Below are 25,234 nucleotides of genomic sequence, written 5' to 3' on the forward strand. Positions count from 1 at the left end.
TATCAAGTATTTAGAATCCTTTTGGGAAAATACGATGAACAGATCACGCCTTGAAGTCCGACTGCATTAAAGGGCCAGTTCACTTAAATCACAAAAGATACGTTTTCTCACATTCTCCTTGTGGATTCCAGCCTTACCGACAGTTTTGGTTTTGACATATTTGCTTCTGATGCCTCCATCACTACCCCACCAGTATGATGGTGAATTATGTCTTGCTTGTGCTGTATTTTCTACCAAAGAAAAAGTTACACTTGAATCAATTGTGTTGTGGTGGCAGCTGAAAGCTTTAAGTCATTTATCCTAAAACCTGGGCAAAGAAAAACCAGTGGCCCCAGTATTAAATGTGAAAATATGTGAATTTGGGTAAACCCTTTAAAATGAACAAAAAACTGAAGCTTTAAGTGTTGTGAAAATCACCATTAACAGCTAACAAACACCTATTTCCAGATTTAACTCATTTTTCAGTCTAATCTTTGTTAGCCAAATTCAGTTTGAGAGCAAAGGTATTTTGTTTGGCCTAACCAATTAGTAGCGAGTGACTGAGTATCTGTGCTGCCAGTGTCGTTTTCAGTTGCGACAGAAGCTGCAGGAATTTTCAGATTTTGTTGTTATTACTATTAACTTTGAATAACCTGTACGTCAACAGTTTCAGTTGCTTTTCCCAACCTAAGAACATTCTGTTTTCAGCATCTTATGTGTAACAAACCGCACAATGGTAAAATTCACAGCAGAAATATTTAGGGAACTCAACCAGAGGAAAGCAAGTACAACTGAATCACATCTGTATCATCCACAGGATGCAAGATGCTTTCTTATTAAGACATGGTATCTCAAGCATTATTGAAAAATACAAGCATAGTGGAAGACCATCTTTAAAGTAAGACTATTCTTAATGCACTCACTAGAAACATGCATGCCTTTTAAAGATTTATGTTGAAAGGCTCACATAAAAATACAAATACCACAAAAATACAGGCACATCCCTAAAATCATGTTTCTCTTGTATTATATCAAAAGGGAATACAAAATGAAATTCTTTGATGTCTTGGCCTTAAATGTATCACTTCCCCAACGTGGTAAACCTCCACTTCCAATTATACAGTATCAGCATGAACCTTTGTAACACTGATGGACATTCAATAAGAACAGTATACAATGTTGATCTTTGAAAACTAAAAGTTTTACAAAAAACTTCCCTAATTACTTAGATTTTACCACAATGTGTCATCAAAATGCCTTCACACTTTAAACATGTCCTGCTAAGGCTTAATAATAATAATACATTTTATTTATAATGCTTTAGACATCTCATACAAGTAGAATCCCCTTATTACATTGACAGCCTAATGCTGATGAAGCACTGACCAGGTTAAGATATAATATAATACATGGTGCCTTCTCATAATAATGGAACTATGTCAGGGAGATGAGAAACCTAAGCATTATATAAAACTGTGACAGTGAGTGGAGGATATTGTGTCCATCTCAGGTTTGAGGATGGCTGGCGATTCCCATGACCTCCCGTTTCAAAAGCAAGGTCCTTATCTCTCGAGGGTCAATTACCATTCACTTTTTGCTTGATCTTGTTTGTTTAACCTGACACAGTGAAGAAAGGCCTGACATTGACCAGAACCCGCTGCATTAATGTGTTTCATGTTCTGCATTCATCATTGTCACCGAGCTGGAGAAGACCGCAGGTGTCACAGGAGGACAGGAAGAATGGTGTGTTTGTGTATGTGTGCAGTAAAGAGAGGTTGCAAGAGAAAAAACAGATGTGTGTGTGGAGGTGGAGTAAGAATGATTAATTTCTTCAACTTCAATAACAATTTATTTCTTTTTATGTTTAAAAATGTACCCCACTTTCCATTTCATGCATGTTTTCATCTACAGTATTTTAAGCCTGATGCTGTGGTAGAAAACACAATTTTAAGTCTGTAAACAACAGTCCTCTCTTAACCTGTGGTTTAAGAGTTTGGCTTCTGTGTTATCTTGAAATATCCGGACTGTATGCTCCACTTCCTGTCCTGAAATGATAATTAGGTTTCCCCCTGACATTATTTTCAATATTAACTTCTTTTTATGATTAATCTAAGTAGTCCAAAATGCCAAACATAATACTTTCCAAATAATGTCGTACAATGCAAATCTCTTACCTCATAAATTAAATTACACAGACATAGTTATGTTTTATAATTTTATAGGTAGGTATGCAACATGCGTGTATATGCTTGTAAATAATGAATTCAAGTCGTTTGAGTTCTACTGAGGCAGTGCTCAATGTGAAAGTTGAAAACTTGTGAATGTAATTCTCAAGTGATCCTTAATATAGGGTCTACTGTTACAGCGTGTGGGCAGCTAATCCAGGGTTTATTTCACCGTATGTCTGATACTTCCTGCATCCCCTGGCTTGTATGTGATGTAATCTGTCACCACCTTCACTTGAGCAAGGTGTGAGTTCTTGACATGATTCTTATGTCTTATTTTACCTGCGTTTCTGTGAATCATCATCTGTACTTGTATGTATCTGTTAAAGACGAAGCACATTATTTACAAGTCTTGGCTGAGATTGAGACATTTTCTGTTTTATAAATTGACTCTGTTCTTTCTGTTGTTAACTAGACGATGTAAAAGAGCATGTATGCTCAGCCAATACACCCAGTATAAAGTTAAATTAATAAATTTGACAAATGCAAATGTATTGCAGGGATCAGGCCTGTTTTTGTGTTTTGCATAAACTTGCACAGACTTTTCGGCCACTTGGGGGAAGCGAAAACAATTTTTAGTTGATATGACACAGTTCTTATAAACAGACAGATACATTGAGGAGATATGGAGCACCATTAGTATCCATTTGGATTTGTGTTTCCTGTGATCTGTATTTGGATACATTATCTAGATAATGACATCCATTTCATTAGCATGTCCCAACTCGGGGTCATGGGTCAGGGATGATTCAGGTAGAATTTGTTAGCCACTGCTACTACTTGCAGCTTGCTTGAGTCAGCAGGAAGAGGCAAAGTTAGGAGAACTTTCATCTTGCTTTTCTTAGGACCATGGTCACACTGTACAGATTGCATTTACACCTTACATTAACATGCATTTTTCCTTATCCAGATACAGATCACATTTTAATGCCAAGTACAAATGGGCTCAATACTCACTGCTAAAACTCATAAGTCCAATACTCACTCTCCTTTAGGATCTGTTTTTCTCTCCACCAACTACTGAGGGAAATACATGTTTCTTTAGCTGCTAAATACTCCACTACGTTCACCAGTCAGTTGCTAACGTGTCTGCCATTTAGTGATGAGCAGGTAAAAACAATGAAGATGAGAGTGAACCAGAGAGTGAACCAGAACAGCAAAGTTGCGAGCCCGAAAAACTAAACAATGAATGGAAAGACACAAAAATGCTCAGTAGAGCTAAAGGGAAATGCATAATCAGGTCCAAATTCTGTGTTAATCCCTATGAGCAATATCTTCCGCATACACAAAGTAATGTAATCTGTTGTTAATAGGCAAATATTGAATATGGCACATTTAAGTATGTACTGATGTACAGCCTTGAATAGACAGGTTAGGTTTAGTAACACTTTCACTGTGGCCATGTCAATGGTCTCAAGACAGCTTCAAAACTCTCTTTTTTCTCCTTCAGATAGGGAAAACAAGGAAACACGGTCAGTTTGTGCTGATCTTATTATTAAGATTTGATCTATAAAGCCTGTAATTACCATGAACTTTGTTTTGCTCTCATTAACAACCACATCATTCTCACTGCAGACCTTTAAGGTATTTACAAGTACTGCTGACTGTCTTTTAAACCCTGAAAACAAAACTTATTGTTGTCTAAAAACTTCAATTGTTCTAACCTAGAGTGTAGCGGACACAGGGTATGGGGGACATATCCAGCGCACTTTCCATAACGGTGCCCTCTGTCCCCCACACTTACATGTCTGAGTTGATTTGAACGCATCATAAGAAGATGAAGTGCATGTTACTTAGGTAATTGATAGACTCATATAGATATAGACAATAATAAAATGACAAAATATAGGGAGCAAAATTCATTAAATGCAATAATTAAGATCATTGTATATGATAGAATAGTGGCTTTAGAATGTGCCAGAGGCTACCAAATTTGGGGTATTAAGGCCAACAAGTTCTCCACAGGGGCATGCCCCCAGACCCCCTACACTTCTACCAAATGTCAGTGTTTCCATCAACCATAAATGAAATGTAGGTTACTTGGAATCCGCAATTTGGTGAGACAAATGGTTCAGGTTCTTTCAATAAAAATCTTCCTCCTGAGCAATCTGTCCCCCTCACTTCGGAAATTACGTCTATGCCCCTGGATCTAACTCAATTGTTGAAAACTCCAGAGAAAACAATGGGAAAAGTGAAAAAAAGTTGAGAGGCTGCCTGGTGGAGAGCATCTAAAAACGTCAAAAAATCTCTCTGAGCAGGTTCAATGCACAATAATATAAGCATTTTATATCAGAAATCAGCCCTACCAGGATTTATCCGCAGCCATTATCATATTATACCAACATTTGCAGCATCCTGAGCCTTTTTGGGAAGGTCCAAGGAAAACTCTGCCTAGAGTAGTTTTATTCTCCCCAAAACAAGTTTCCTTTTTATTTTTTAAAGAACTATACAAAAAAAACAATCGCTACTTTTTTTGCAATTTCTTTTACAAAAGCTCCAGCAAAATCAGCCATTTTGGGCCGCAACAATCTAAAAAAATTAAAGGGACTGAGAAATGATGAAAAATGAACATGAATATGTCCTTTCAGTATTTGCTGTTGCAGAAATGTGTTTACTTTAGAAATTGTGTTGACAGAAACTCCCACACAAGCCCCTACAGCAAACTCACAGCTCAATTATAAGTGCAGCAGAGTTTACTTAAAGATACCTGTCGCTAGCTGAATTACTGTTTACAGGTAATGTATACTCCTCCTATCAAACTGAAGTGAACTGGCTTTGTATAAAGTCTGGACCAATATAGTGTTGTATATAGTTATAGTGGCTCAATAACAACACTGGTGTATTGTTTCCACTGAAAGTTGTGTAAGCACACATTTACTACAATATTACAGTCCAGTGTTCCTATGAGCTTTTCAAACATACAGTGTAAATTTTATGAACAATTTTTTTCAGCGTCAAAGTTGATTTTAATTCCCCATATGTGTGTTGCACTATGAAAACTTAAAAGGTAGAGGAAACATTGCAGTATCTTCCTAAAATGTGTATTACGTGCTGTATCACTTCCATAACATTCTCAGGCTTGGCCCTAATCACAGCGGAGACCGAATATATTTGATTAGTGGTAAAATCACATGGTAAAAAAACGTGGATGTGCTGTTAAAGTCAACTTTTGGAGTGTTGTTACTGATCCTGCATATTAGACTGGGAGAGTCTGAGTGTCATGGTTACTGAGCTAAAAGAGGATCACTGGCACAGGTTTCTATGAAAAGGAGAGAAATCTAAAACCCCTCCACTTCTCGTAAAAGAACACCAGAGAAACAACGCCCAATGGAAATAATCAAATACAAAGATCTTTACCTCTAATATTTTTTGAACATCCATGGTTGATCAAACCCTTGATTTCTTGCAAGAAAAAAACTGTAAACAACCCTAAGAGACATTATAGATTATGCTGCATTCATGTCATATGGATTTGAGTACTGTCTGACTATCAGTGAGACTAGACTTCAAAATCACTGCAATCACCATGTATATTTACACTAAATGACAAGTTCCATGTGTGATTTGTGATATGTTAAATATGTTTAAAAGCACAGCAGGCATAATACAGCGAAGAAGGCACTGTGGCTGTACCACTGTTTACACGATCCAAAAAATTAAAACATTTGCAACAAAATATTATTTTCATTATCTATTAATGTGTAGATTGTTTTTGTGATGAATAGATTGTTAGTATGAAACGTTTGATCTATAAAATAAAGAAATATTATATTATATTTTACAAAAGTGGTGCATCAAGTGTCTAAAACCCAAATATATTCAATTTACTACAACGTAAGACAAGATAAACCAACAAATTATTACATTGGAGAACTTGGAATCAAATTGGAATTTACTCATCTATTTGGAATTTTAAGTTACAAGCTCAAAGATTGATTTTTCCAAGGAATGTCACCACAGATACCCAAATCGTAATACTGCAAATGCAAGTGCTTTCATCAGTGGGCCATAGGCTCAATCATCATTGTGTTATCTCACGTTTTTGTAATTATTACTTTAAGTGACTTAAACAATCATTTACTAAAATAGTTATCAAAATAGTTGCCTATCAAATTTCAGGAAATTTGTATGAAGCCTCACCTGTTCCGCTAAAAAAAAGACAAGAGGAGAATGCACATGTGCCAGGTAACTGTTCAGAGATGGTAGGTGGTACCGCTGGCTGCTGCATGTCGACTCATGGAAGAGGGAAGGACACTCTAGTCATTCAGTTTGAAATGCATTTAAATGAGAAGAGCATGGTACTGTGAGAGCATTTGTGGCACTGGTGGGAGCTGTGGGAATTGAGACCTTAATCTGAGCAATGTTAGTACCATGGCAGACATGTATTAAGTTTTTATTTTTAACAATCTGGGAATTCCTCAACACTTATTTGGAATAAAATGCTCGCAAATGAATACTGAAAAATTAGATTTAAAAAATCTAATACAAATTGTTGTGTGAAACTGATCTTAGACATATCATTTGCAATGCATAATAGAAAGTTCTTAAACAAATAGTAGTTTCCTTCTTGCAAAGGTGCCGTGAGGAATGCAAGGACAGCAATCAGATCCATGTCTGGGTCGCACGTCAGATGACTTATTAAGGAGAGAATGACAGGAAGGGCAAGGTTTCAAGTAAGCTCAGCAGAATCAAACTGTATCAAAAGTACTGCTGTGTAAAGTGCTAATAATAGACCCATACAAACAAAACTCCCGACAGGAATAGAAAGATCAAAACAATGCCTATTTAGTCCTCATGTAGGCAGTGTGAATGGCTTTTGTGTGGTGCTTATTATTGCAATCTCAGTGTAGCAACGGTACAGAGCAAATCTCAGTAATTAACCTATGGTAATGACAAAAGCCAATTTATGGCTCTTAAAGATCAAATGTATCTGGGTTAATGTGAGGTCAATCTAATGCATGTGCGGGAACAGCAGCGCTGGAATTGAAGTAGCTGGTTGTACTAGGATTGCTGCCAGTGTAAATGGTGCTGTCAAAAAGATCCATTCTAAATAGACAGTAATGCACAAGCTGGTGTCAGGCTTAATTTGACACAATAACAGTACACATTGTGAACACATTTGTATACCAATCATTGGTCTTTATCAAGTATGGTGAACTAAACAGAAGACAGATAAACAGCTTGTTTTGTCATCTGCCTGTTTTCACTATTGAAAATGTTTGTTTTAAAAATAAAACTTGACTCGTCCACTCACTTTCTTTCACATGACTCGCCATGAGCTTTACAATTCAAGGAAGAGTCTCATCTGCTGCCTGCATGCTCAGGAAAACACACTGCCACTATGGCTGTGAATACACTACTTAACTTAACAACATGTAACCTGGAGATTCCCATAACCTGAACTCCTAAATATCTGTGAGGCTTTTGGTAAAAGCTTTTGTCCCGAGTATACACTGTGTTTTACAAAGCAAAACATTTTAGATGTACGTCAGTAAAAGACGAGTGAAGTTGTGAGACAGAACTGATGTTAACAATGATATTGATTTTATTTTACATTCAGTTTTAAGTGTCATTATCATTAAATGAATACAATAGTGTATGTGTGTGATGTGGCTCCTTAAAGTACCAGGAACTTGTACCCAAAGCAGACATAGGACAGTGGAAACAAAAACAGAATCTGTGACAACGGCTATGTGTTAAGTTACAGGTTATTCAGATTCAGCGGTTAGTCAGATGGTACAAAGAGGTGTATGTTTTTTTTTGCCCCCAACAACTCCTTCCAGGCAGAGCGGCAATGGTTATGTTAGAGAGCTAGAGCACTGTCTGCAGCCCTGCATCACCAGTAGGTGCCTGAGGTCTTTTGATGAGTTCTTCTGAGGTTATGGCCTCTAAAGTTTAAAGTCTCTCTCTTTGGATTCATTTTTTTTATTTTTTATTATTCATTTAATTTTTACAGTTTTTGTATGTTGAAGCCTGTTGTGACACCTTCTCTGGTAAGTTGGTCTATAAATGAACTGACTAACTGTTCTTGGGTTATATGAGCCCTGCTGACCACTTCGTTGTGCCCTGCCTCCGTAGTTAGAGGCCAGATGTTGGGCCACCTGGACAGACAAGACAGGCATTAGTTATTCAGCCAGACTCCAAACAGATCCTACTGACAGATCATGGCTCCTGGGGAGTTATGCTGCATTTAAATAGCACCTTTTTGATATTAGATCAATACGACGGATTAACAGTCAAGTCACTCATGGGCAGATGCTGCAGGGAGACAGCATGCTTTGACTGTGATACATTATGTGCCAGAACTAAACAAAGAAGTTATTTCAATTCCAATGGTTTTGTTACTTTTTTCACAAAAGGTCAAGCGCTGTCAAAAATATCAGCATATTGACCTTTTTAAACATTCCAGAAACATTGGGATCATAGATTATGCTTTCTTCCCCTCTTTTTGCTAACAAAGGGTTAAAACTCATTCACACCAAAGTCGCAGGGGGCTGCAACTCTCTGTGCTTGTCATTTGCAGGTCATTGTACAGTTCATTTGAAGTCTAACATGGCATGGACTGTCTTGGTGATATGTGTGTATTATCAGGAGGACAGAGATACTGGGCAGGATGACAGCAGGCTCTGTTACTACTTGAGTAGATCTGTTTACTTCTCACAACACCTCCACACGTCCATGTTTGCAGTCTAACTCTGAAACATTTTACGTTTATGTTTTTTAATCTTTGAATCTTGTTTCATCTGTGCACACGCTGTTACAGCACAAACACCTGCCCATTTTCAGTGTTCAACGCACGTCTGTTCTAGAAAGATTTTGGCAGCTGTTCTGCCATTATTTACTGTAAGAAAAAAAACGTGTTCTTGTTTCAAAAGTCCACGGATTACTGTGAGAAGGGCTTTCAAACTTGTGTATTTTTCTTATGGGCAACATTCCCATGAAAAGACCACAACCAATTAACCAATTGATCCCAGTAACATGTGTTGTTTGAGTAGCCAAAGCCTGATATATCATTCCTCTGTGCCATAGACCTCCATTGTTCTCCAAAAGCTATTAAAAACACATCAGTGAGTCACACCGCTGCACTGGATGACATGCTACTCTGTTACTACAAACATGGCCACTGTAGTTTCCACAAACACCGTTCTGCTGGTCTAAATACTCACTAGCACCTCACATGTGTTAATCTGCCGCTGAAAATAGTGGCTAAATCTGAAGAACCCCAAAATTCTTTTCATACCCTTTTTTTTACCCTTTTGATCAAAATGGAAGTATATATTTGGGACCAGTTTTTAAAGATTTACATTTACATTAGGAACAATTCGACTAAAGGTGAGTGTTACAGACAGGGTAGGGACGTTAGAAAGCAATGAAAGACAGACTTTTTACTTTGATTAGCTTTGGGATTCCATAGGATTAGTTGAGAAAAAGAAAAACAGAATTAAATATCACTTACCAAATGTTGTGCATAATAAGGAGAGCTAAGCAAATACAAAATTGGTGCTTTGGTTAAAATAATAACACTTTCCTTGTATATTTCCTTAACATAAGTAGAAAAATAAATAAATATACACACCAGGAGAAAACGAATGTGTTGACTAGAGCCTTCATGACTAAATGTTCACAAATTTACTTACACCCTGAAGGAAACAACTAATACCAATGCTATTTTATGAGTACTGTAGTTGTTAACACACTAGATTATCTGCTAACAGCAGCCACTTATGATAGCTAATACATTTACAGGGTATATCTTAAAGGAACACGTGGACTTATTGGGACTTTAGCTTATTCACCTACAAATATCAGCATACAAAATTTGCAACTCCTCGTCTTTGTAATCCGGCTCAAAAATATATCTTCCAGATCTTGGTTTGATACCAAGTAAATATCATCAAAGTCAGCCATGATCACCAGTGTTGTTCGCTACTAGCTAGCTATTCACATTGGTTTTGTTGACGGAAGTAACTGTGCTTTTGGGTGTTGCATTAATCACTATTTCTTTAACCGTCTATGTAATCACTCCGCCCAAGTAGCACTGCTTCGCCTTTTTGAGAACATAGTTCCCAGTTAGTGTGCAGTTAGAATATGGCTGTGTCTCATGTGACCTTGTTATTTGTACACCCTGGATCTATACAAATCGCAACATGTAAATAGGAACATGTTGGCGTTATTTTGTCACTTATTGAGAGCAGTAGGCTAGTTGGAGCCGGTTACCTCCAGTATCTGTGCTAGGCTAAGCTAATGCTGGGGGCGTCAGACAGAGTTACAGCATGCACGGAGATGAGAAGGTATCGACTTGTCTAACTCTGGGGGTAATGGTGAATAAGCGAAAGTCCCAATAAGTCGGCGTGTTCCTTTAAACTGTTTCAGTGGGGAACTGTCTTTGAAAGAAGCCCACATTGTGCCAATGTTGTGAAAGTCTACCAAAAATCTCTGCAGGCAGTGTGGTGCAAGAAGTAGAAAAAAATTGTCCTTTCTCGGCCAATACTGGGTGTTTTAAAAGTAGTGTTCAGGATGGAAAAATTACAACAATTATACTGAAATCTTTTTTAATTATTAATATTACTGGATTTGAAACAAAAGCAATGAGTAACCTGTTTTATCCTGTGTTAACACACACACACACACACACACACACTTGATGGTCACCAGGTCCTTGTCCCTAGTGTCAACATTGTTGTTCTTACAGATTTTGTCCTTGGAGTTAGGCTTTATGACTAGAGGACAAAAACATTCCAGGGTGCTGAGACATCATGTCTTAGACAAAGACAGCAGGGACAGGCAAGTTGGCTAACACTAACATGTGGACACCTACGGTATAAAAACACACACATCCCGTGGGACCCATGCAATGCGTGTGTGTCTGTGTGTACACCCTAAGTGAGTTGTCTATTCTCTCTATTTCACTGCTACAGCAGGAAAATAAATGAGCTTCCAGCTGCTGCTTCTCAACAATCCACTTTTTCTTATATTGTAGTGACATATAAAGGATTAAATATTAATACGCTATTGTGTATCGATTGAAAAAATACCTGCCACTATAATGGGCTGGTTGATATTTCTGAATAAAAAAAATGACAAACTCGTTATCAAAGGGCATTTTTTAAACATTTATGACAGCAGAGTAGCTGTGGAGCAGAAGGCCTCACTTGGGCAATAAAAAGAATGCAGATGAAGACAATACCCATTTATAGTTGTTCAAAATGAAAGTTATGCTTTATATACAATGTCTCTTAAGCTATTAACCTTAGAAGACCTGACACAATGGATTCAAAAGTCCAATTGATTATTTTCATGGTTGAAAGTTCAACCAACACTCCTGAATGCTTACACGTCAGTACAGTGTACAGCTCCTATTGAATGGAGACAATGAAACACATCTTGCAGAATTTTAATATAAATGATCACAGTAAACAAAGTGAATACGTTCTTTTGGATGTGAGGGCTAAAAGACTGGACTGGAAACATTGAGTGAAACAAAAGTTTTTCATTCTTTAATTCCAGAGGCTGACTGAGCGACACTGATGCCTCCTTTGTTTCGGCTGACTCATGGTTTTGGGAATGGAACTGTGTGGTGTGGAAAGATTTCACCACAAAAACAGAAAAGAGAGTCCACTTCAGGCTGCAGGAACTTAACAAAGAGAGTCTTTAAACATGCCAGTCCAGTCAGTGAAGAGTCCAGTAGAGTCAAACTGAGTACAGTGGAGTAGAGCTCTGCTGCTATACATGAAGAGACTCTGGTGTGACTGTGAGAATCCATGGAGACCCTTCTCCCTTAAGGGGAGGACTGGGGGAGACATTGGCTGTCCACTGTGGGGGCCAGCAGGTCTTCTGAGGTGTCACCTCCACACAATGTGACAAACCCCTCTGGTATGACCCTACTTCACACTCCCCCATCCCCTTCCTTCCATGTTTTAAGACAAATGAGTGAAGACCCCAGCCCGGGCACTACCACAGGCAAGGACGGAGACCGCATGGACCTTGACAGTCACAGCTTCTCGCTCCATCACTTCACACTTATATCCCCCACTCTTGCCTCCATCTCCTTCCTTTCTCTTTTTTTTTCTTCTTCTAAGGCTTCAGGCTCTCTCTGCTCATTTTGTGACTACAGGACTTTTATCAGGGTCTCGCCAAGACATACGCCACATGTCACCCTGCCGTCCGTGGCCACACTGCCTGAAGCCAGATGTAGTCGGAAGCTTGAAGTGGAGAACCACTGTGACACATCCTACCCTTTCTCTGTCTTATTCACTATCTCTTTGATGGAGGAGTAAAAAGTAAAAGTATCAAAACAACAATGTAAAAATCCAGCATTCAGAATTCTACATATGTAATAGTATCCACGTTTTATTGGAAAAATATATTTAAAGTATCCAAAGTAAAATTAGTTTATATATATTGTTATATATTACTAGATTGTTTGAATGATATCATAAGCACTTTACTGTTGCACTTAGTCAATTTTAGGCTAAGTTTACTTACTTAGCAGTAGCAAGCCAAACATGTTGGGAACCACTGGTTAATTCACTGGCACTGTATTTTACAAGCATATCATTAATCAGAGGATATCAGATACATGTAGAGGAATAAATCTCTGAAATCTAGTGGAGCAGAAGTATAAATGGAATTTCCCAAGTACATGTATCTAAAAATTGTACTTGTACTGCAACACTTGAGTAAATGTACTTAGTCACTTCACACCACTGATCTCTTACTATCTTTCTCTCATGTGTATAAATCTGTCTATAACTGTCTCACAATCTCTCCACTGCACTTCACAGGAGATCAAATGGATTATATTAGCCAACTTTTTGTAATTTTTTTCCCTTTAGCATATAAGTGGCAGAGCTAATATTGAGGAATGCAAAAAAAACACAAAAAAACCCTTATGGACTAATCTTGTGCTGAGTACAGCCACGATAATGATGATGGATTAGAAATACAGCAGTGTATTGGGATTACAGTGCTATTAACTGGCCAGGGGAGGAGGATGAGGAGGCAGACCAGTATCAAGCTAATCAATCAAATAATCGGGACAAGCCCTTGTCTACTAGAAACAATTAGACCACTTCTCCAAAATCAATAGCCCTGCATTCTGTTTAGATACCCACTGGTCACTCATTCAATAAAGCCTCCATGGGTTGTGATAAGCCTGCCAGTCGGCAAGGGCCATTTGAGGCTCCAAGTGGGAACAAAATACATCAAACAGGCTCCAGGAAGGCCTCATAAAAATTGCAAATCGAAAACAAAACAAAACAATATAATTTCATATGGCAAAGGTTATTTTTCAACTTGTTCATTATCAAATGTCTCATGTGAAAGCCTTGCTATGAAGGGGAAAAAAATCTATTTTGTCTTGAGTGTTTGGGGAAAACAATAGGCACATGTATTATGTCTAAAGGAAAACAAAACTAGAACTGCACGCAGTTTCAACGGGGTCCAAGCCTCCCCGCGCCAGTCGTCCCCAGCGAACCGGGGAAATGTCCTCTGTTGATCAGAGCGCCCCCTAAGGGCCCTTCTTTACCAAATTTGGCAGTTAGCCTCCGGGCGGTGGGCGAAACAATCATTTCTGGTGTGGTTTTTATAGCATTTAGTGTGGCAGAGATATGCAATTGCAAATGTCCCATTTAAATGCATTGACTTTGTCAAAAAAACCAAAAAACGTAAATTATAGCGCCCCCTAATGGCCCATCGTTACCAAATTATGTATGAAGCTTCCTTGCGGCATGCCAAAAAATCACCCCAAGTTTGGTGTTGATACCACGTATTTTGGCCGAGATATTGCAAAGTACGTTCATGAAAAACACCCTTTTTTGTATTTGTAGCGCCCCCTAGCGGCCAATGTTCGTCAGATTTGGTACAGAGCCTCAGGGGGTCATAGCAAGTAATATTGTAAAGTTTGGCTTTGATAGCATTTATCTTGGCCGAGATATGGCAACGGCAATGTTTTCATAGCTAGCGACAAAACTTTGTTTGCGCGTAACACACGCAATTTTTATCCTATAAAAAATCTTTATGCAAACTTTTGTCAGGTGGGTCTGGAGATGCTATGTGCCAAGTTTCGTGCAGATCCATTGCACGGTCTCGGAGGAGATAGAAAAAGTAGGTTTTTGATAAATCGCGATTTTTCACGCATAAAAGTGTAGGCGGAAATGGGCGTGGCCTATATCACGAGATTCATTAGGATCCAGGGAACGCGTGGATGTAAGGTTTTTTAATATCCGATGTACGGTTTGCGAGTTATAGGGCCAAACGCGTTTTGTCCTGGTATAGCGCCACCTAGTGGTGGAAGTGGGTCAATTTTTTTGCCTGAGGTCTTTGCGGACTTTCGGACCAGTCCTGAAAATGGCGCGTCGCCACCATGTACGGTTTAGGCTGCAGCACCACTTTTATGCGGAGAAGAATAATAAGAAGAAGAAGAAGGAAGAAGGAAACCTAGCGAAAACAATAGGGTTCCACAGCCCTGCTGTGTGAACCGCGTATCGCCTTGCGATACCGCGGTGCACGCATCCTCGGGCTTGGACCCCTAATAACGATGGAAATCAAAGGGGTTCATAAAGTTGCTCTGAGAAATAGGTAGTAGAGGTGTCTCCTGTTTCCAGCACAGCTCCCATACATAATTAAAGCAGGAATTTGTATCTGTCTGCACTCTGTGGCCTCCTGATGAATTAATATCTGGTGGAAGTCCTACACAGCCATCAGATTAGCTCATTTATTTCTGTCAGCTGCTTGCTCTATCAGCTATTTGTAAATCAGACAGGGTGGGTGGATAGGGAGGGTGTTGAGATTGTTGGACGTATATTTATTATCATAAATGGCTGTTATGAATTAGGTCTCATTCAAACATCCAGGCTATAGTGCCGCAAGTGTAAGTGCACAGTGATGACTCTTTTTTTTTTTCCTGGGAGAAATGTTATGTTGACATTGTTGTGCTAGTTATACCTTAGCGTCACAGCTGTTTTCTGCATATACAAACACTGCACTGGAAGTTTGACTGCAGACATGTAAGTCATAGGGCAACTGAGCGATTTCCAATTCAGTTCAAGTTTGAGATTCCATGAAGATTTGCCAAAAAATAAATAAAAAATTAAAATAAAACGTGTTGGACATATCGGTCATGATCAAGTACGTTTACGAAAAAATCAGTGTGATAATCACATGCTATATCCTGGCTGAAGTAGTTGAGTGGATGTCCTCCCCCAAGGGGATGACTTGCTGGCTGTAGGTGTGTTTGAGCATCCTTTCCCAGTAAGAAGATGACGTGACGGATGTTGTCAGGACTGGAGGTGTGTGTGTGTGTGTTATGTGCACGGAAGGGAGCAGGGGTAGGGAGGGGAACAACCAAGAAGACTGCATTAACCTTTGGTCTGCTGGGGAGGGGAGGGCACAAGCGGGCCGGGCTGGTTGAAGGGACACCCCATAATCAGGCTCTTGTCAGCGCTGTTTCCAGGAGATTAATTCAGCTGGTTTCAATTCCAGCCGCTGCTCCCGAAGCCTCAACCCAGGGTGCACATATCGTCCTGTTTAAAACACATGCACGTGGCACTGACTCAATTTAACACAGGCATAGCTGAGGGGGAAGGCTGGGTCACAAGAGTAGCCTTCCTTTTTTGCGAACACAAATAACATGCATCAACAAGAAAGCAGAAATCCCTTCTTTGGCCAAGGCAGAGGAATCCAATCAGAATGGAGTTGCAATCTCCACAAGAGGAAATTGTTTGATCAGACTGGTCCACTAAATTCCACACACAAGATGTAAATCTTCTCTTACAGTTAACAAAATGAGTACATGACACCATGACACTCTCCTCAGTAGTGGTGCTCATTTCTGCTCAGCACCTGCTCTGCGCCATCCATACCAACAGAGCTGCTAGACAGTGCCTGGTTGTTGTGGCCAGAAGCTGCGGAGACTCTACTGGCGCAAGCTAATGAACTGTTGAGATGGCAGCGCTAAGGAGCAGGTGATACAGGGGGACAGTGACAGAGATGTAGGGGCCCACCGTTACTTACCTGTAATAGCCTGGGATGACGATGTGCACCCCAGCACTGGGCTGACAGATGTCGGGGTTCTTCTGATCATCCATTTTCCGCAACGCGTCTGTAAAAGGTCCCGTGGCATTGATAACACATTTGGCTCTGACATCAAATTCCTGCCCTATGAAAGAAAACAGCATCAATCACCAGGGGCTATTCATCTGTGGCTGGTGACAAGCTGGATTATTAATTTATCAGCGAACGCCCCCCTCTCTCCGTAATAGAGTGGCTCGAGTGTGTCCATGGGAGACTTCCCAGGATTGTAATTAATAGGAAACAGACATACCTAATTTCCCTCTTGCCTCTTTGTGTCACAGAGTAGCTCAGTGGCAGTGACTGAGGGAGCCTTTTGAAATTGGGGAAGGGAAATGTTTGTTAATGTGATGCTTGATGTTGACGAGCTACAGTATATAATGGAACGCATATCAAAAGATACCATGAGGATAGCAAATGATCTGTTTTGACAACAAGATGAATGACGGACTACCCTTTCTAATTTGACATGTGATGCTGCCACTGCTAAGAGAGAGGAAGAGGAGAATGGAATGAAGGGGTTCATAAGCCTGAAATTCATTTTTGCAAGGAAGAAGACAAAAGGTTTAGAAAAAAAAGATGACAAAACTGTTTCTATTATCCTTTCAGTCTAAGCCTTCCCTATGTGAGGCCCCCTTATCACATTATTAAAGTGAGACATCTCCTCCAAGAGCACACTTCCATCTTTTAAAACATCAGGGGGTGGTCATGTGTTGAGATCCTCAAATCTTGGTTATTCATGAAATGTTTCAGAATACCATCTTTTACCCTTAACTGCTTTATTCTTCCAAAGCCAGCCCTATGCATGACATTTAAAAGGTAAGTAAGGCCATTTGGAGTACGCTAATTCTATCTTATGTTCCTTCCTACAAGATCTGAAGCAGCCCTCTGTGCCATAAACGCTTTTAAAATATTAAAGACCCTGCATTAGATGTGCAATGACTATGTACAAACTAGCACTGGGTAAGAAGTGATGGGAGGGCCCCTGTTGTGAGGGCTAGAGAGAGTGGGAATAGAGTGAGGCAGGAAGGAAGGATCCGGCTTTTGTTGGATTTACCTGTGATCCCATCCCTGCAGTGCGCTTCACAGACCCTCTCTTTCCCCATCTGAGGGTCTGCCCTCTTCAGTAGGTGCACCACTTCAGTGTAATTGGCTATGGCAGCCCCATACCTGGCAGCAGTGAGGGCAATGGCGAGGTTCATTCGAGCATCGTTGTGTTGTCCTGCAGCGGGGGGACAGGACCAGAGCAGGGGGATGTGAGTCACCCCGAGCCTGTGACTGGTGGTATGGAAGTGTGTCGGAACCGATATGTCACATCTGTCCCTGTCACTTTGCATCAGCGCAATGGCTGCTCTGGCCACACAAGGAGCACACTTAAAGCCACAGTGGCCCTTTGGCCTGAGTGTGGGCCCCCCGACCACCCCTCCCCTCTCCTGCACCGGGAAGGGGAACTGCTCCTTGGGAAAAGGTAGGGAATGCAGGGAGAAGGAATAGACACATCAAAGCCTTAAATACACCAAGAGTGGAGAGGTAGGAGTTGATGACAAAAACTGATGTTTGACAGTGTGTTTTTACCCTACCATAAAATATGGATGGAGGATGCTCAGTTACTATTAATATTTTAATCACAAATTTTTTTCTGTGGGCTTCCACCTACGTGGGCACATAATACTATTTTTTACAAATTCTACAAAGTTAAATAGGGTTAAAAACAATATAGACATTATACATTTTAAAAAGAAAACCACATCAAATGATCACTGCAAACAATCACTTCCGTTTCCTGATCACATTTTTCAATGTGTCAATATGACAATAAACAGCTCTTGACAGTGGCTGATCTTCTTTTCCAGCTGAGGATCCCTTGGCAGAATCCTTTTAATGAACAGAGAAATCTAATATCAAGATTTATGGATTAATCCCTCTTCAGCTCTAAAATACCAGAGATCTATATTCAGAGTCACAAGGTCACAAGTTTTGTAATTTAAATGAAAGGGTCTAAAAGGTGACAAATGAACAAAGCCCGGTTTCATTAGGAAGTGATTCTTATGTACATCTTTAAAGATTTATTGCTGGACAATCCCTTGGTTCAAAAGTAAAGAGAGAACAGAGATGATTAATCACTTTTAATGTTGGTGTCTCGGGTGACTTTCTTTCTATTTGTTATTGCCAGGGAAGTTCAAGTCCTCATTGTTGGCCAGGGAAAATGTTGCTACTTTGCAGGAATGAGCAGGGTCCTTTGTGCCCTGATTTATTTCACGTTTGAGCGACTTGAGGCTAGCTAGCTGGTGGGCTCTGCTTAATGCTACAGCATGCTGGAAGCCATTCTCCCACTACGGGAATTAAATAAATAAATTGAGAGCAAAAAGTACAAAAACAAGAAAACAACAGATTTAAAGGCCACATTTAAAATGAATTACATACAAGAGTATGCACCCTGCCATGATGTATTAGGAAGACCATGGAATCCACTTCTTCATCTCTGTAGGGTGAATGTGACCACTATAGTAGGTGGTTAGCAAACGTATGCCACCGGTGGTGTGTGTGCACAGATTTTAGAGGTGCTCGGCGGCACCAAAAGGCAGTGTCTGATCCTTTGTGATTGCTGAGCCTCCTAATGACCTTTGACCCAGTGATTCACAGCTCTCTGTTGTGAGCCTGTCACAGATTGGCACTGGGCAAAGAACAGGAGCATTAATACTACATTAAATGTCAGGAATTCAAGGATTAGTCAGATCGCGGTGCCTGGATTTATGAATGAACAGCATACAACGGCTATAATAACCTGACACGTTGATGAAGATAACAATAATGATGATGATAATTATCGTCAGCAATTAAAAGCCAAAATGGCCAAATGACAGAGCAGCGCTAAATGAGCATCAAAGCTCCCTGGAAGAACAGAGGCCCCCTCCTCCTCCTAGTCCTCCTCCTCCTCCTCCTCCTCCCATCCCACCCCTACCTCCGCTCAGCTCACACCACCACTCGTTCTACCCTCCTGGAGGTACAAAACTCAGTGGAGTGAGAGGAACTCTGCGGCTGGACAAAAAGCTGCAAAATGACAGAGACAATAATGACAGTGAATGTCATGTCTCCCAGTCATAGAGCCAGAGATGCTTGGCTGGGCTGACTTGTCCAATTAAATTGTTACAGGTACAGTGGGAGATGAAGTTATTATCCCAGATGCTTTTGTCAATTACTCCTCTAGCACAATGAACAAGGGCGCAGTTGAAAGGTATATAAACACACAACAAGAGGCTGTATTTCTTTAAAAGTATAACAGTTTAAATACAGCCCACAAGTGTGGCTTTAAAACATATCTAACACTACAGAATATTTAGACGTTTTTTGCTGTGTGTAAATATTTTGAGTTGATCAGGTCCTTTGTCTGTGTGATTTATGTGTATGGAGTCGGACAGTCTGTTTTCTTACTGCATTTTATGTTTGCAAAGACTACGTTTTCTAAGGCTAACGGATGTCTACACGTTGAAACTATCTGACGATTATGGCTTGAAAAATCCTGAGGAGATGAACCCAAGCAGTCAAAGACTGATCCCCAGTAAAGAAGGTCAGGACAGAAAATGTCACTGCTATAATGTACCCAGTTGCATATGGGAAAAGGGGTGGAAGAGACAGCTTGAGGAAAAATTAAATACACGTAAGCGGTCTTATGATTTGAATTTTTCCTTTGTCCCTTCGGTACTATTATGATTTTAAATTTGCGTTAATATTAAAAAAAAGGACTCAGTTTTTTTATATTTCCTTTTTGAGATTTTACTGCTTTTTTAGAAGTACAAAAGAAAACTGCTCTTATAAAGCAAATATAAATAGCCCATGTAAAATACCCCCCTCTCCTATTTACTTCTGCTAAATGAATAAGGTTGACAGATCACTGCTCAGATAGTGGCCATATTTCCTCAGTAGTATGTTGCCTTTTTGCAGTACATGGGAATCCACATATCCTCAAATGCTAAATGAAGTCTGACAGATAGCCTAGAGAAACAAAGTTGGGAGTTTGCAGCTACAAGGGAGACCTTGAGTGAACAGGACATGCTATGTACACCCTGGCTAACAATCAACATATGCTTTGTTTTTCTGATGCCAACACAAGGCACACATAGCCTGGAGAAAGATGGATCCTGAGACTGGTTGGAACGCAATGCCTACTGGCTATTTTCTATTTAAAAAAATGCTGTTTCTAATTTATTTACGCTTACATAGACAGCAATTACATGGCTGTGTGAAACACAAGATAGTTTACTTAGAAGGAATGATCTTGAATTTAAGATTACTGACAAATTCTAATTAAAAACCTGTTTATTTACATTTTTTCTTCCTGATACATAACAGACTTTGAGCTAGACATGTTGTCTGTGCTGCTCTCATTTTAATAATATAAGGGTTTATGTTCGGGTTATAATTGTAAATGACAACAAAAGAGGCCTTCAAATGGCCATTCAGCTCCATACATGAGTAACATTTGGTGAGACATTCTGAGAAATCTTTTATCACTGCATACCAAATATCTGTTAAGTCAAATCACTAAACTTTTATTACTCACACTTGTTCACGTAAGAGAAGAAAAAAAAACACATTTTGCAATCACACAAAACATATTACAGGACAGATTTAGATTAATACAATTTGCAGTCAGATTGCTGCTACCGGCGTTTCCATAAGTGCAATAATTTTTAACATAGCAGTGAATCATCCACTTCCTGATGTGCATGGCACACTACAGCTACTTCCAGGAATGATGCCATGATTTGAGGCTCTGAGCGTCATAATAATAAACAATGGCTCCTACCAACTTGTCTTTCATGACAATTGAAAAGAGTGAGAATCCGCACCTTGCAATGCCAGGAAAAAGAAGACTTTGCAGGGTTGGTAATATGTGCTGTGGATCACGTTACCACAGAGTCATACTCTTTTATTCCCTATGATACTATCTGCAGCTTCCTTCTCTATGACAGCGTTAGCAGCACTAAGAAGGACTTCATTTTATGATAGGCTTGAACTCTGGTTTGACTGATGATAGTTGGGTCAGATATGGCTTTGTGAGAATGAAGGAGTGTTCTGGAATGGTGACAGGCAGCATGATAAGTTAAGACGCTGCCACGGCCCTGCAACGAGAGAGAAATCAGAAAACCTTATATCCCCATCTCAGTAATGAGCCACACCTGTACACTGCTTTAAATACCAGAGAGAAGCTTTAAATGTCAGGTGCAATTAAAGCTTATGATTCAAGGCTGCACAAATCAAATCAAGGCCCCTGAGTTCACCCAAGTTGGAGAGAGCAAAGGCGAGATGGTGCAGAGATGCCATGGACCACTCTTCCTTTACCTTGCACTTCAATAGGGCTCTCAGCCCAAAGGTGATTGTAAAGTTTACTACCATTCAGGTGAACTTCTCAATCTTCACAACTCCATGCCTTTATCACAGGAAATGTTTGCTGCTCTTTCTAGTATATGAGGTGAAAAATGATCAGAGAATCGTTGAGATGAGACTTCACTTGTACACCTGAAGCGTTATGGATAGGGGTGCTGAGAGACAGGTGTGATAGTCAACCAACTGGGCTAGACATGGACTGAACATTGAGGGAAGAGTCATTTGTCAGGCATAAAACATATTTTAATTAGGGCTGAAGTAATCACTATGCTATTAATTGAATAATTGTTTTCTTGATCAATCTATTAATTGTTTCATGACTGTGAAAAATGTTCATGACAGTTTCCCAGAGTCCAAGGTGACATTTACAAATGCCTTTTTTGTCCAACCAATAGTTCAAAACCTAAACAATTTTACTTAATAAATAATCATAGGAGGTAAAGTAAACCATCAATAATGAACATCTGAGAAGCTTTTTGTACATTTTGCTTTAGAAAATGAATAAATCAACTAATTGTTTCAGCTCAAGTTTTAATTCCAACTTTAATTCAGCCTTTAGATTCCAAAAGCAATAAAATAAACATAATCTATTTGAATGACAGCAATGCCCTGTTACGGTTTACCTTGTCCTGCTGCTATCAGCACATCATATTCCTCTAATAAAGAACCAGAATTTAATTTTTTTGATAGTTATCAGTTGATTTAAAGATCTGAATCAGATTTGAGGGTAATATTATTGTGACTAAGTCCCCGGTCCCAAAAAACTGTTGCTTTAATTTGCCCTCTGTTTCATCCGACACAGCCTACATTTTACTGTCAAGCTGCTGACTAGGCAGTTGCGGTTCCCTGCAATCATACTAATTGGTCTCCTCTGCTGCTCACCTCCAGGACCCTCGTATGTTCCTACAGATAGCAAAATAAGGCTCCTAAAGAAAACACAACCTGAGAATAATGAGATTTTATATATATATATATTATATATATAAAAAAACAGAAAATGGTGACATTTCAGTTTGAACCTGGGTGACTTGTCTTTAACAATTCACAGACAAAGGAGGACACGTAGGCTTTATTCAACCTATTACTGAGAGATAATTTCATGAATTAAGTCACAATATGATAACAACAGAGACTTGCTAAGTTGTAAGAATTCTTTAAAACAACTTCAGAAAATTCCAGGCAGGCAGTCATTCAAGGAAAACATGTCACTGCTTCCGTGAATGAAAAATGAACATGGGAGGTTAAATAAAGCAATATGACCAGAGGGACCAGGAATTCTGCAGATAAGTGTCAGCTGCGGAGAAAAAATGAAGCATTTACCTGTTTGTAATCCAATTTCATGATGGCTTTCTGTAGATATCGGACTCCTCCGTGAATAAGCTTGGTGCTCCGGCTGCTGGTGCCTGATGAGAAATTGTCTCTCTGCACAAGGGCAGTTTTGAGATCTGACAATGGGAGCCAAGGAAACACATCAACATGTGGATACTTATTGTCCCAAATCTTTAGAATGGATCAAGATGCGATTCACATATGCACAACTTTCCACTGTAATATTCATGATGAGAACAATATTGTGAGGCCATACATATTCCATTGGTTAAAAATAACAATCATTTCCACTAGTATGACAGCATGGATCTCAAAAGGGGGCTGCATGTTTTGAAAAAGAAACCATACATAGAAAAGAAATCTAGAAAGTATTGGTTTTCCTTAAAATAATTTTTCTAAATGTATTTACAGGAAATCTTATGACTTTCAAAACCTTTTTAACAATGAAATCACTCTTTACTTTGCCTATTAGAAGCTTCTTTGCTGTTCCGGATTGTCTGTAAATCCCAGTTTTGAAAGGAAGAATAACTGAGGATTAGGAGCATGGGGTTTGAAAACCCCTTCTACATTGACCATTAGAAAACCAGAGTAAATAAAGGGGCAAAAACACATTTAAGAAGCCTCCTACTAGCGGCATAGATAATTGATTTGGTATGTAATGCTCCCCTCATTGGAAGAAAAAAAAAAAATCTTTCCAGTATAACGATGCTGCTGCTTTAGACTTCATACAGACTTGTGAAGCGCCCCATAGAGACGGTTTGGAACAACTCCATCACAATGGCAAGGAGGTTATGCAACATCAGGATGAAGAATGCCCATTTGTGGTTGCATGCCGGGGTTGAACAAGAGTCTGTCTTGAAAAATCATCTAAAAAAACGATGGCACTGGTACTGTAAGAAAAACTGGGATTCATCAGTTTGTTTGCTCATGAAAGCCCAATTTTCAGCGTTTATTTTTGACAGGCCAGATGAAGACATGAAAGGGGAGAGAGAGGGAGAATGACATGCAGCAAAGAGCTGCATGTCAGAGTTTAACCTGGGCCCACTGCATCAAGGGGTAAACCTCTAAATATGGGCGCCGCTCTACCAACTGAGCTATCTAGGCGCCCATGCTAGGATATTTCCCTAAAGTGCCCAAATTATGAAGAAAAACAAATCACTAAATCTGTGATTTAGGGTGTTATTTTGTGTCTCTGGTGCTTCCACACGCATTCAAACTTAGGGAAAAAAAATAGCCACTGTTTTGAGTGAGATACAAGTTTCTCAATGTGTCCTGTCTTCAGTCTCTGGGTGAGCTGGTCAGAATCTGCACGGCTTTCCATGTCACTAGCCGAGATGAGGTGGCTAACCATAGAACATACTAGAACTAGCATGCTAACTCATTGTAAATATGTTGCAGCGGTTCAAGTGGAACCCCAATGATTTTAGATGCAGTTTTGACCACCTTTGTCAGAAAATTAAGGTCATGTGAAGTAGCCCTACCAAACCACACTACAATGTTACCTGTCAATATATTCTCATTTGTACAATGGTAAAAGTTCTATAGAATATTAAGAGACATACCATATTTCTTACATCACCTCAGAAAAAAAAGCCTCTGATTGCCTACTTAATGGCATACATGATATGAAACAACCATGTGAGGGAGTCTGAAATATGGAAGCCTAAGAATTTAAACGTGTTAACAATTTCAACTGGAGAGTTTTTAATATAGACAGATGTATGTGTGAGTTTGTTCTTCCTGAAATCTATGATGACCTTCTTAGTTTTCCCCACATTAAGGGACAGATTATTTCTGTGGCACCATATGATCAAGTTACTCACCTCATCCCTGTAGGCAGTTTCATTCTTGCTGTCAATAAGTCTTATCACAGTAGTATCGTCTGCAAATTTTACGATACTGTTAGTGGGATGTTTTGCCATACAGTCATGGGTGTACAGACTATATAAGAGAGGACTGAGACAGCAGCCTTGAGGTGCTCCGGTGTTTAGCGCTATGGAGGCTGAGCATGTAGTGCCAACTCTAACTGTCTGGGGACGGCCTGTTGGAAAATTCTGTATCCACCTGCAGATGGAATTGCAGAGGCCCAGGTCTAACAGCTTAGGTGTTAAAATAGAAGGTCTGATTGTATGAAAAGGCACTGCTATAATCAACGAAAAGCATCCTGACATACTTATCCTTGCCCTCTTGGTGCTGACACACAGTATGTCAAGCCAAGGATACAGCATCATCCACAGCTCTAT

General features: G+C 39.6%; 1 long non-coding RNA gene across 1 annotated transcript in view; it reads right to left on the bottom strand.

The window, feature by feature from the left end:
- LOC116698189 (uncharacterized) overlaps positions 1 to 16,358 on the bottom strand; it is a 19,223-nt gene extending 2,865 nt beyond the window's left edge. The window contains exons 1-2 of the long non-coding RNA XR_004334148.1: positions 16,218 to 16,358; positions 8,228 to 8,305 (exon numbers count right to left, since the gene is read on the bottom strand). This is a non-coding gene — a long non-coding RNA (uncharacterized LOC116698189). The remainder of the gene's footprint in view (positions 1 to 8,227; positions 8,306 to 16,217) is intronic.
- Between the last annotated feature and the right edge of the window lie 8,876 nt (positions 16,359 to 25,234).

Source organism: Etheostoma spectabile, chromosome 11, assembly GCF_008692095.1.
Source record: "Etheostoma spectabile isolate EspeVRDwgs_2016 chromosome 11, UIUC_Espe_1.0, whole genome shotgun sequence".
Taxonomy (NCBI): domain Eukaryota; kingdom Metazoa; phylum Chordata; class Actinopteri; order Perciformes; family Percidae; genus Etheostoma; species Etheostoma spectabile.